General features: G+C 38.4%; 1 pseudogene; it reads right to left on the reverse strand.

Annotated features, from left to right (window-relative positions):
- Nucleotides 1-1,715: 1,715 nt before the first annotated feature.
- LOC136159449 (integrin beta-1-binding protein 1 pseudogene) lies at nucleotides 1,716-2,320 on the reverse strand (annotated as a pseudogene).
- Nucleotides 2,321-12,185: the final 9,865 nt, after the last annotated feature.

Here is a 12,185-nt window from a genome sequence, read left to right on the forward strand (position 1 = left end):
TTTCTGAATTGGGGAGATAACTCACCAGTGAAGCTGTCTGGTCCTGGACTTTGTTTTTAGGGAAGTTTTTAATTACTGTTTCAATCTCTTTGCTAGTGATTGGCTTGTTCAGATTTTCTATTTCTTTGTGATTCAGATTTGGAAGATTGTGTGCTTCTAAGAATTTGTCCATTTTTCTAGGTTGTTAATTTGTTGTCATATGGGTGTTCATGGTATTCTACTTCTTTTTCTTTCTGTGGTATCAATTGTAATTTCCCCACTTTTTTCCTGACTTTATTCTTTCTTTTTTTAGTGAGTCTAGCTAAAACTTTGTTCATTTGATTTCTCTTTTCAGAGTACCAGCTCTTTGTTTCATTGATCTGTTTTGTTGTTTTTTTAGTCTCTATTTTATTTACTTCTGCTCACATCTTTATTATTTCCTTCTCTCTGTTGACTTTGGGCCTTGTTTGCTCTTCATTATCTAGTTCCATTAGGTGTAAGGGTAGAGTGCTTATTTGAATTATTACTTGTTTCTTGAGGTAGACCTGCATTGCTATAAGCTCCCCTTTTAGTACCACTTTCGTTGCATTCCTTAGATTTTGATATATCATGTTTTCATTTTAGTTTGTCTTCAGATATGTTTTTATTTCTCTTTTGAGTTCTATGTTAAATCCAATAGCTGTTAAATAATGTGCTGTTTAGTTTCTACATATTTGTGATTTTTCCAGCTTTCTTCTAGTTTATAACCATTGTCCCAAAAAAAAAAAGTGACTGATATGGTTTTGATTTTCTTAAATGTATTGAGACTTGTTTTGTTTTCCAAATTATGGTCTATCCAGGAGAATTTTCCATATGCACTTGAGAAGAATGTGTAATCTGCTGCTTTTGGTTGGCATGTTCTCTGTGATTCTATTAAGCCCATCTGATATAAATTTGTTATTTTAAAGCCACTGTTTCCTTGTTGACTTTCTGCCTGAATAATCTATTCATTGATATAAGTAGGGTATTAAAATACTCCACTATATTGTGTTGCTATCAATTTCTCCCTTTAAATCTGTTAATAATTAGCTTATATATTTTGGTGCTCCTATGTTAGAAGCATATATGTGAATAATCATTATGTCTTCTTGATGAGTTGTCCCCTTTATCATATATTGTCCATCTTTGTCTCTTGTTATGTTTTTTGGCTTGAAGTTTACTTTTGTTGGATATAATAAGTATGGCTACATTTGTTTTATTGGGCTCTCATTTACTTGGAGTATCCTCTTTCATCCCTTCACTTTTGAGCTTACATTTGTCTTTAGAACTAAGTCTTCTGGAGGCTGCATTTAGTTGGGTCTTGTTTTTTAATTCATCAGCCATTTCTGTCTTTTAATTCATGGATTCAATTTCCAGGAAGTTTTTGATAAATGAGAACTTAGTACTGCCATTTATCTTTTATTTTCCAGTTGCTCTATATCTCCATTGTTTCTTTTTTTGTTTGTATTTCTGTCTGCCATTTTAGTTCCATGGCTTTCTATTTTGTTTTTCTCAGTTTCCTCTTCTTTTTCACTGCTAAATAAGACACAATAGAAAAACAAATGATTGATATTTTGTACATTGCATTTCCTTCAGAAAATCTAGAGCAAAGGATCGCTTATATTTCCATAATAGTTCAACACCACAGATTGAAAACAGAACTAGTGAGAAAACAGCTGAACTTGCACTTGAAGTCAACTTCCCGTTGACTGCAAAATTCAAGGTTTCTCAGGTATCAATACAGTGTTCAAAGCAGTGGATAAAACTTTACAGATTGCTTGTGCTTGTTCCAGGCTATTGCACTAGTAAACCCGCAGGCTGTACTCTTCATTGTTCGCATCTGTAGTCTTCAAAGCCAATAAGCTTTTTCCTGCACCCAGATCATCATCATAACGTACCATTTGGATGGTTAAATACAGATCATACCCATGTAAAACACCATACTGATCTGATGTGGATACCTCTATACCAAACTTGGTAATCTACATAGTAAATTCTTCCTCCAAAGGGATGAAAGGCAATTTTTTATCTTTCTGAGTGACATCTATATAATTTATCAGTTCTAGTGGCCCTTCAAGACTCCTCCCTTCAGAGTGTTTCAGTTTCTCAATTGCATCAGTGTATTTTTTTCCATAAATCCTGCACAGGTATCTGAATTATTCTTGCTTTGTCCTGAGGTCTTGGTGGAATTAGTGTCAAGGTTTGCCACCTTGCTGGACCGTGAAAGCCCCCCAAGGCTGGAATCTACAGACTTGCCCTTAGTACTGATTTTTCTGCTCTGGGAATTGCTACTATTGTGTTGCTTCTTGTCTTTCTGAAACATCTTACAACATAGCTGATCCAGAGGCTCTTGCTGCAGAATCCAACACTATTTTATCATCTTCAAAGATTTCACAGACAGTGGTCTGCACAGATAGTTTCCTTTCATTCCAGCATGGTCATTACTCGTCAGAAAAACAAGGTACCTTACCACTGCCTGCACTCAGGGTCATAGACCCACCGCCTGGGCAGCCTGAGCTGCTGTTGCAACTCCTGTTCTACTCAGTTTCCTCTTTTAATAGGCTTTGTGTCTCTGCTCTAGACTTACAGTTAACATGAGGTTTCTATAAAAGGCCTCAAATAGTCCTTTTTCTGTCAATAACATGTTCTCTTTACTTGGCTATGTGAGTTCTGTCCTTTTCCCCTTACCTTTTTATGTTTTAGTTGTAGCAATTTGTCTCATTTTATGTTATAAGTTTGTCACCAAATTGAAGTAGCTATAGTCCTGGATCTGGAAGATCCCCTGGAGAAGGAAATGGCTACCCACTACAGTATTCTTGCCTGGAGAATTCCATGGACAGAGGAACAGGTTGGGTTACAGTTCATGGGGTCGGAAAAGAGTCAGATGTGACTTAGCGACCAAACAACAGCAAAATAGTTATTTTTACTGCTCCCCCCCCAACCCTTAACCTTTATGTTGTAATTGTTTAACAACCTATACTGATATAGAGTTGTAATTTTCTGATTCTGAAATTATATTTATCACCTTATTCAAAGTTTTGTGTACTTTTGCTTTCAGGTGGTTGGTGGCTAGGATTGCAAGCACGGCCTCCACTTTTCCCCTAGTTCTGCCTCTACTATGTGTTCCAATGTACACCCTCTTGAGGTACTGATGTGTAGAGCTCTGGTGCCTTGATGTGTTGGTCAGACGAACCTTGGTTGAGTTACAGATGTTTTACTGACTGTAAATTGAAGGGGAGAGACAAAAGGAGGGTATCATTCCACTATAATGCTGATGTCACTCCAAGACTTTATTTTTTAGTAGACTTAAGATCACAACAGAATTGAGGAAGGAACCCCATGTAACCCCTCCCCCACACATGCATAGGTTCTCCCATTACCAATATCCCCACCAGAGTGGTTTTGTTACAACTGATGAATCTGTAGTGATCCAAAATCCACATTTTACCTTAGAGTTCACTCTTAGTGTTGTATATTCTATGGATTTGGACAAACAAATAATGACATGTACCTATTATTATAGTATCATATATAGAATTTTCATTGTCTTTTCCAGAATATCTTAGTTGGAATTGTACAGTATGGAGGTAGGTTTTTCAGGTTGGCTTCTTATTCACTAAGTAATATGCTTTTAAGATTCCCCCATGGCTTTTCATGGCTTGGTAGCTCGTTATTTGTTCTTTTTTGCATTGAATAATATCCCATTGTCTAGATGTACCATTCTTTATCTATTCACCTACTGAAGACAACGTTTTTGCTTGTAAGTTTTCACATGAATAAAGCTGTTATAAGGCTTCCCTGGTGAATCAGATGCTAAAGAATCTGCCTGCAATGCGGGAGACCCAGTTCAATACCTGGGTCGGGAAGATCCCCTGGAGAAGGGAATGGCAACCCACACCAGTATTCTTGCCTGGAGAATTCCATGGACAGAGAAGCCTGGTGGGGTACAATCCATGGGGTTGCAAAGAGTCTGTTATAAACATCTGTGTGCAAGTTTTCAACTCCTTTGGCTAAATACCAAGGAACATGATTGCTGGATTATATGGTAAAAGAGTTTATTTCTGTAAGAAACCACAAACTCTTTTCCAAAGTGGGTGAAATGCATTGCATTCTGACCAGAAATGTATGAGACGTCCTGTTGCTCCAAAGCCTCTCTAGTATTTGGTTTTGTATTTTGAATTTTGTCCCCTTCAATAGATGTATTGCTGTTATCCAGTCGCTCAGTCATGTCAGACTATTGTGACTCCATGGACAGCAGCATTCCAGGCTTCCCTGTCCTTCTATCTCCCAGAGTTTGCTCACTCATGTCCATTGAATCGGTGATGCCATCCAACCATCTCATCCTCTGTCAGTTGACAGATTTAATTTTCTTGAGCTCCAAAATCACTGTTGATGATGACTACAGCCATGAAATTAAAAGACAGTTGCTCCTTAGAAGGAAAGCTATGACAAACCTAGACAGCATATTAAAAAGCAGAGACATCACTTTGCCAACAAAGGTCCATATAATCCAACCTATGGTTTTTCCAGTAGTCATGCGTGGATGTGAAAGATGGACCATAAAGAACGCTAACACTGAAGAACTGATGTTTTCGAACTGTGGTGTTAGAGAAGACTCTTGAGAGTCCCTTGAACTGCAAGGAGATCAAACCAGTCAATCTTAAAGGAAATCAATGCTGAATATTCGTTGGAAGGACTGATGCTGAAGCTGAAGCTCCAATGCTCTGGCCACCTCATGCGAAGAGCTGACTCATTGGGAAAGATCCTGATGCTGGGAAAGATTGAGGGCAAGAGGAGATATGAACTCACTGGATGGCATAACTCAATGGACATGAGTTTGAGCAAACTGTTGGAGACACTGTAGGACAGGGAAGCCTGGTGTTTTGCAGTCCATGGGGTCGTGAAGATTCGGACACGACTGAGCGACTGAGAAACAACTGGTCTCTCTACTCTGCTTCACTGATCTACTATTTATTCTTTAATATCACACTATTTTGATTATTGTGACTTTATAGTAAATCTTCAAGTCAGGGAATGTCAGTTTTTCAACTCCATTCTCCTTCAGTATTGCATTCAGTATTCTGGGTCTTTTGCCTGTCTTTTTTAGAATTAGTTTGTTGATATTCACAAATAACTTGTTTTGATTATGATTGGGAGGACTTTGAATTATAAGTAGGCTCAAGCTCTTCTTTATTAGTCCAAATAAAAACCATTACATTCAACACATTTTTGGCAATGAGAATTAACTTTATTTATTCCTGTAGTGTAAAAATCTGTGCTTAAAAAACAAAAAATAAAAAGAACTGAATTGTGGTAACTCTCCCCAAGCCAAACAACTTGATATTTTACTCAGGCCATACAGTCATGAGTAAGTAAGTGATTTGATATCTTAAAAATAGAGTTTGGAAAATATATTAGGTTGGTGCAGTAACTGTGGTTTTGCATTGTTAAAATTGCCATTTGATATTGGAATACACTCTTAAATAATGTGGTTATGTTGTATATCACTTTAATATGCATTTCCTGCTTTATATTTTTTAATGACTTATTACTTGCTGCTTATTTTATATTTATTTTAGACTATGGAGAAGATGTTCAACAAAAACAAATTAGAGTGATTTTTTTTTTCGAGGTCAAAATGGATTGTAAAGCATTGAAGACAACTTGCAACATCAACACAACTGGCCCAGAAACTGCTAAAGAACATACAGTCCAGTGGTGGTTTTAGAAGTTTTGCAAAGGAGACGAGAGACTTGAGGATGAGCAGGGTAGTGGCCGGCCATCAGAAGTTGACAACAACCAATTGAGAAAAATCAATGAAGTTGATTCTCTTACAACTACATGAGAAGTTGCCTAAGAACTGAATGTTGACTATTCTATGGTCAACAATTTGAAGTAAATTGGAAAGGTGAAAAAGTTTGATATGTTGCTGCCTTATGAGTTGACCACAAACCCAAAATATTGTTGTTTTGAAGTATCATCTTCTTTTATTCTATGCAACAACAACAAATGATTTCAAATTGTGATGTGTGATGAAAAGTGAACTTTATATATGAACCAGCAATGACCAGCTCAATGATTGGACAGAGAAGCAGCTCCAAAGCACTTCCCAAGGTCAAATTTGCACTAAAAAAAGGCAGTGGTCATTTTTTGGTGGTCTGCTGCCCATCTGATCCATTACAGCTTTCTGAATCCCAGTGAAATCATTATATTTGAGAATTCTGCCCAGCAAATTGATGAGAAGCACTGGAAACTGCAATGCCTGCAGCCAGCTTTGGTCAACAGAAAGGGCCCAATTCTTATACATGACAAGCCCAACCACACGTCACACAAACAATGCTTCAAAAGTTGAGTGAATCGGTCTACAAAATTTTGCTTCATCTGCCATATTCACCTGACCTCGCACAACTACCACTTCTTAAGCATCTTGACAACTTTTTTGTGGGGAAAACACTTCTACAACCAGCAGGATGCTTTCCAAGAGTTTGTTGAATCCCAAGCACAGATTTTTACACTACAGGAATAAATAAAGTTAATTCTCATTGCCAAAAATGTGTTGAATGTAATGGTTTTTATTTGGACTAATAAAGAAGAGCTTGAGCCTACTTATAATTATTTAAAATTCATGGTCCAATATTGGAATTATCTTTTCCTAACCCAACAGTATCACAAGGTAGGAACCACATTTTGGATATGTTCAATTCAGTCACTCAGTTGTGTTTGACTCTTTGTAACCCCATGAACCACAGCACGCCAGGCCTCCCTGTCCATCACCAACTCCAGGAGTCTACACAAGCTCATGTCCATTGAGTCAGTGATGCCATCCAACCATCTCATCCTCTGTCATCCCCTTCTCCTCCTGCCCTCAATCTTTCCCAGCATCAGGGTCTTTTCCAATGAGTCAGTTCTTTGCATCAGGTGGCCAAAGTATTGGAGTTTCAGCTTCAACATCAGTCCTTCCAATTAATATTCAGGCCTGAATTCCTTTAGGATTGACTGGTTTGATCTCTTCACAGTCCAAGGGACTCTAAACAGTCTTCTCCAACACCACAGTTTAAAAGCATCAGTTCTTCAGTGCTCAACTTTCTTTATGGTCCAACTCTCACATCTGTACATGACTACTGGAAAAACCATAGCCCTGACTAAATGGACCTTTGTAGACAAAGTAATGTCTCTTCTTTTTAATATGCTGTCAAGGTTGGTCATAACTTTCCTTCCAAGGAGTAAGCGTCTTTTTATTTCATGGCTGCAATCACCATCTGCAGTGATTTGGGAGTCCAAAAAAATAAAGCCAGCCAGTGTTTTCACTGTTTCCCCATCTATTTGCCATGAAGTGACAGGACCGGATGCCATGTTCTTAGTTTTCTGAATGTTGAGTTTTAAGCCAACTTTTTCCTCTCCTCTTTCACTTTCATCAAGAGGCTCTTTAGTTCTTTCCTTTCTGCCTTAAGGGTGATGTCATCTGCATATCTGAGGTTATTGATATTTTTCCCGGCAATCTTGATTCCAGTTTGTGTTTCCTCCAGCCCAGCGTTTCTCATGATGAACTCTGCATATAAATTAAATAAGCAGGGTGGCAATAAACAGCCTTGACATGCTCCTTTCCCAATTTGGAACTAGCCTGTTGTTCCATGTCCAGTTCTAACTGTTGCTTCATGACCTGAATATAGGTTTCTCAAGAGGCAGGTCAGATGGTCTGGTATTCCCATCTCTTTCAGAATTTTCCAGTTTATTGTGATCCACACAGTCAAGGCTTTGGCAGTAAATAAAGCAGAAATAGATGTTTTTCTGTAATTCTCTTGCTTTTTCAATGATCCAGCAGATGTTGGCAATCTGATCTCTGGTTCCTCTGCCTTTTCTAAAACCAACTTGAACATCTGGAAGTTCACGGTTCATGTATTGTTGAAGCCTGGCTTGGAAAATTTTGAACATTACTTTACTAGCATGTGAGATGAATGCAATTGTGCTGTAGTTTGAGCATTCTTTGGCATTGCCTTTCTTTGGGATTGGAATGAAAACGGACCTTTCCCAGTCCTGTGGCCTCTGCTGAGTTTTCCAAATTTGCTGGCATATTGAGTGCAGCACTTTCACAGCATCATCTTGCAGGATTTGAAATAGCTCAACTGGAATTCCATCATCTCCACTAGCTTTGTTCATAACGATACTGCCTAAGGCCCACTTGACTTCACATTCCAGGATGTCTGGCTCTAGGTGAGTGATCACACCAACGTGATTATCTGGGTCATGAAGATCTTTTTTGTACAATTCTTCTGTGTATTCTAGCCACCTCTTTTTAATTTCTTCTGCTTCTGTTAGGTCCATACCATTTCTGTCCTTTATTGAGTCCATCTTTGCATGAAATGTTCCCTTGGTATCTCTGATATTCTTGAAGAGATCTCGTCTTTCCCATTCTCTTGTTTTCCTCTATTTCTTTGCACTGATCACTGAGGAAGGCTTTTTTATCTCTCCTTGCTATTCTTTGGAACTCTGCATTCAAATGGGAATATCTTTCCTTTCCTCCTTTGCTTTTTGCTTCTCTTCATTTCACAGCTATTTGTACAGTCTCCTCAGACAGCCATATTGCTTTTTTGCATTTCTTTTTCTTGGGGATGATCTTGATCCCTGTCTCCTGTAAAATGTCATGAACCTCCGTCCATAGTTCATCAGACACTCTGTCTATCAGTTCTTGTCCCTTAAATCTATTTCTCATTTCCACTGTATAATCATAGCAATCAGAGCATGCCATACCAGTGACCAATGAAATGCAACATAACTAAAATATAGCAGTTCCCTGATCACTGGATTTCCACAATTGCCTGGAATCTCAAGCAAATCACCAACTTGGAGTTACAGAGGGAGAAGAGAATAAAAGATTGGAAGGAAGCAACTAAAGGACTTAAAACAGGAAAGGCTAAATTTCCTTTCCTGCCCTTCTCTTTAAATTCAGGTTAAGAGTTTAGGTTTCTGGCTACCTTAAAAAAAAAAAAAAAGTCCATTTATCTCATAGATAAATCTATCCTAATTAGACAAAGCAAATGGTAGGACAAATTATAAAGGTCCTATACTAAACCTCAGACATTCTATTAAAATTTATCCTAAAGTATCATCCAAGAAAATAATGCTATCTGGGAATATGGTGCCCTGGGTCCAAGTTCATAGCTCCATTCCTCTCTAAAATCTATACTGGGTTGACTCAACACTAAGGAGTGTGGGTTTACTTGTTTAAGACTGTTGCCTTACAGCCTGTCCTCCAGGAAAGGAGTTGGCCACTGCAAGTTCAGTTCAGTCGCTCAGTTGTGTCCGACTCTTTGCAACCCCATGGAATGTAGCACGCCAGGCCTCCCTGTCCATCACCAACTCCTAAAGTTCTCAAACTCATGTCCATTGTGTCCGTGTTGCCATCCAACCATATCATCCTCTGTCATCCCCTTCTCCACTGGCCTTCAATCTTTCCCAGAATGAGGGTCTTTTCTAATGAGTCAGTTCTTTGCATCAGGTGGCCAAAGTATTGGAGTTTCAGCTTTAGCATCAGTCCTTCCAATGAATATTCAGGTCTGGTTTCCTTTAGGATTGACTGGTTTGATCTCCTCACAGTCCAAAGGACGTTAAAGAGTCTTCTCCAACACCACAGCTCAAAGGCATCAATTCTTTGGCACTAGGCTTTCTTTATAGTCCAACTCTCACATCCATACACGAATACTGGAAAAACCATAGCTTTGACTAGATGGATCTTTGTTGGCAAAGTAATGTCTCTGATTTTTAATATGCTATCTAGGTTGGTTGGTCATAACTTTCTTTTCAAGGAGCATGTCTTAACTTCATGGCTGCAATCACCATCTGCAGTGATTTTGGAGCCCCCCAAAATAAAGTCTGTCACTGTTTCCACTCTTTCCCCATCTATTTGCCATGAAGTGATGGGACCAGATGCCATGATCTTAGTTTTCTGAATGTTCTGTTTTAAGCCAACTTTTTCACTCTCCTCTTCACTTTGATCAAGAGGCTCTTTAGTTCTTCACTTTTTGCCATAAGGGTGGTGTCATCTGCATATCTGAGGTTATTGGTATTTTTCCCGACAATTTTGATTCCAGCTTGTGCTTCCTCCAGCCCAGCATTTCTCATGATGTACTCTGCATATAAGTTAAATAAGCAGGGTGACAATATACAGCCTTGGTGTTGTTCCATGTCTAGTTCTAACAGTTGTTTCTTGACCTGCATAGATTTCTCAAGAGGCAGGTCAGGTGGTGTTGTATTCCTAACTGAATTTTCCAGTTTGTTGTGATCCACACAAAGACTTTGGCATAGTCAATAAAGCAGATGTTTTCCTGGAACTCTCTTGCTTTTTCGATGTCTAACAGATGTCGGCAATTTGATCTCTGGTTCCTCTGCCTTTTCTAAATCCAGCTTGAACATCCAGAAGTTCACAGTTCATGTACTGTTGAAGCCTGGCTTGGAGAATTTTGAACATTACTAGTCTGTGAGATGAGTGCAATTCTGCAGTAGTTTGAGCATTCTTTGGCATTGCCTTTCTTTGGGATTGGAATTAACACTGATCTTTTCCAGTCCTGTGGCCACTGCCGAGTTTTCCAAATTTGCTGGCGTATTGAGTGCAGCACTTTCACAGCATCATCTTTTAGGATTTAAAATAGCTCGACTGCAAACCCTCCATTAAAGCTGGCCACTTGCTCAAGACAATCAATCCCCAGTCCCAAGATATCTGGTCCCACACAGGCAAGGCGATGTCTCCACTGACTCAGTAGCACCCACTCTGGCACAACCCAGAAACAAGATTCCTCCCTTTTCTCCCTTACCCTGTCTACCTCCTATCAAGTCTTATTGGGTCTCCCTCCAGAACGTCTCCATTCAGATGAATATTTTTACTCTGTATTTCTCCTCTAAAATTAGTGTTTATTTATTACAGTTTACTTTCTGCACTCAATTCTTTAGGTGGGTATTTATTGATTTACCTTTCACTTTTGCATCCTACTTTCTGCTATTTTTTTAAATTCCCTTCTTCCTGAAGGACCTCTTCTTCATCCTTTCTTTCCCTGGGGGCTTTTCTTTGTATTATGCATAAAGTAATATTCTATACACAATTGCCCTGAACCTCACAACACTTAAAATATTCAATTTCTTTTTACTTAGTCAGTGCAGTCTTCTTTCATTCTCTCCTGAAATTCAATGTCATTAGTTATTCATTGGTACTTGTCAATGTGGTACTGGAGAAAACTCCTGAGAGTCCCTTGGACAGCAAGATGAGGCCAGTCAATTCTAAACAAAAAATAGTGACAGGAGCCAATTGAACATTAAAAAAAAATATTTACTTATTTGCCAGGCCTTAGTTGAAGCTTGCAGGATTTTTAGCTGAGGCATGTGAAATTAGTTGCAGTGTGTGGGATCTAGTTCCCTGACCAGAGATTGAACCCAGAACCCCTATTTTGGGAGCAAGGAGCCTTAGCCACAGAACCACCAGGGAAGTCCCTCAACACTGTTAAGTACACATGTGCAACTCTAAATATCTTACCTGATTTGAGAAAAGTATTTGCAAGTTATTTGATAGAGGTGAGACTAAACTTATCCATCTAATTGTGCTTGTTCCAGAATCACTAGTTTAACCAGAGGTTTTTTTTTTTTTTTTTTTTTTTTTTAACAATCTTAAAAACTTAGGAAACTCAATAATAACTTTTTTCAAAATTTAATCTGAGAAATTGAAACACATTTTTAAAGCATTTTTCATTTAAAAGTAACCCCATTACATGGTTAAATAAATAAATTTTGGAACTTCCCTGGAAGTCCAGAGATTAGGACTCCATGCTCCCTCGGTTGGGGAACTAAGATCCACATGCTGAGTGGCACAGCCAAAAGAAAAAAAGTTATGATAAATAATTATCTAAACAAATTTGAGAAAAGCATTGCTTTACATTTTTGCAAATCTAACTTTATAGCAGACAACTGAATTCTCTAATTTACTTGCACCTTCTGTTGCTGAGATAATTGTCTTGATGTCAACAAAATCCAATCTCAAATACACAGCTTTTTATACAGTGTGTTCACAGCCTTTTCAGATAATCATGCATCATTCTTGATACTATATCAAAAGTTGACAACCAACTGTTCCATAAAGACTTAGTGGCAATGAATTTAGCTTTACTTCTCAGCTGGCAAGAAGCTGATACCACAAAGAAATTTTC

Source organism: Muntiacus reevesi, chromosome 1, assembly GCF_963930625.1.
Source record: "Muntiacus reevesi chromosome 1, mMunRee1.1, whole genome shotgun sequence".
Classification (NCBI taxonomy): Eukaryota; Metazoa; Chordata; class Mammalia; order Artiodactyla; family Cervidae; genus Muntiacus; species Muntiacus reevesi.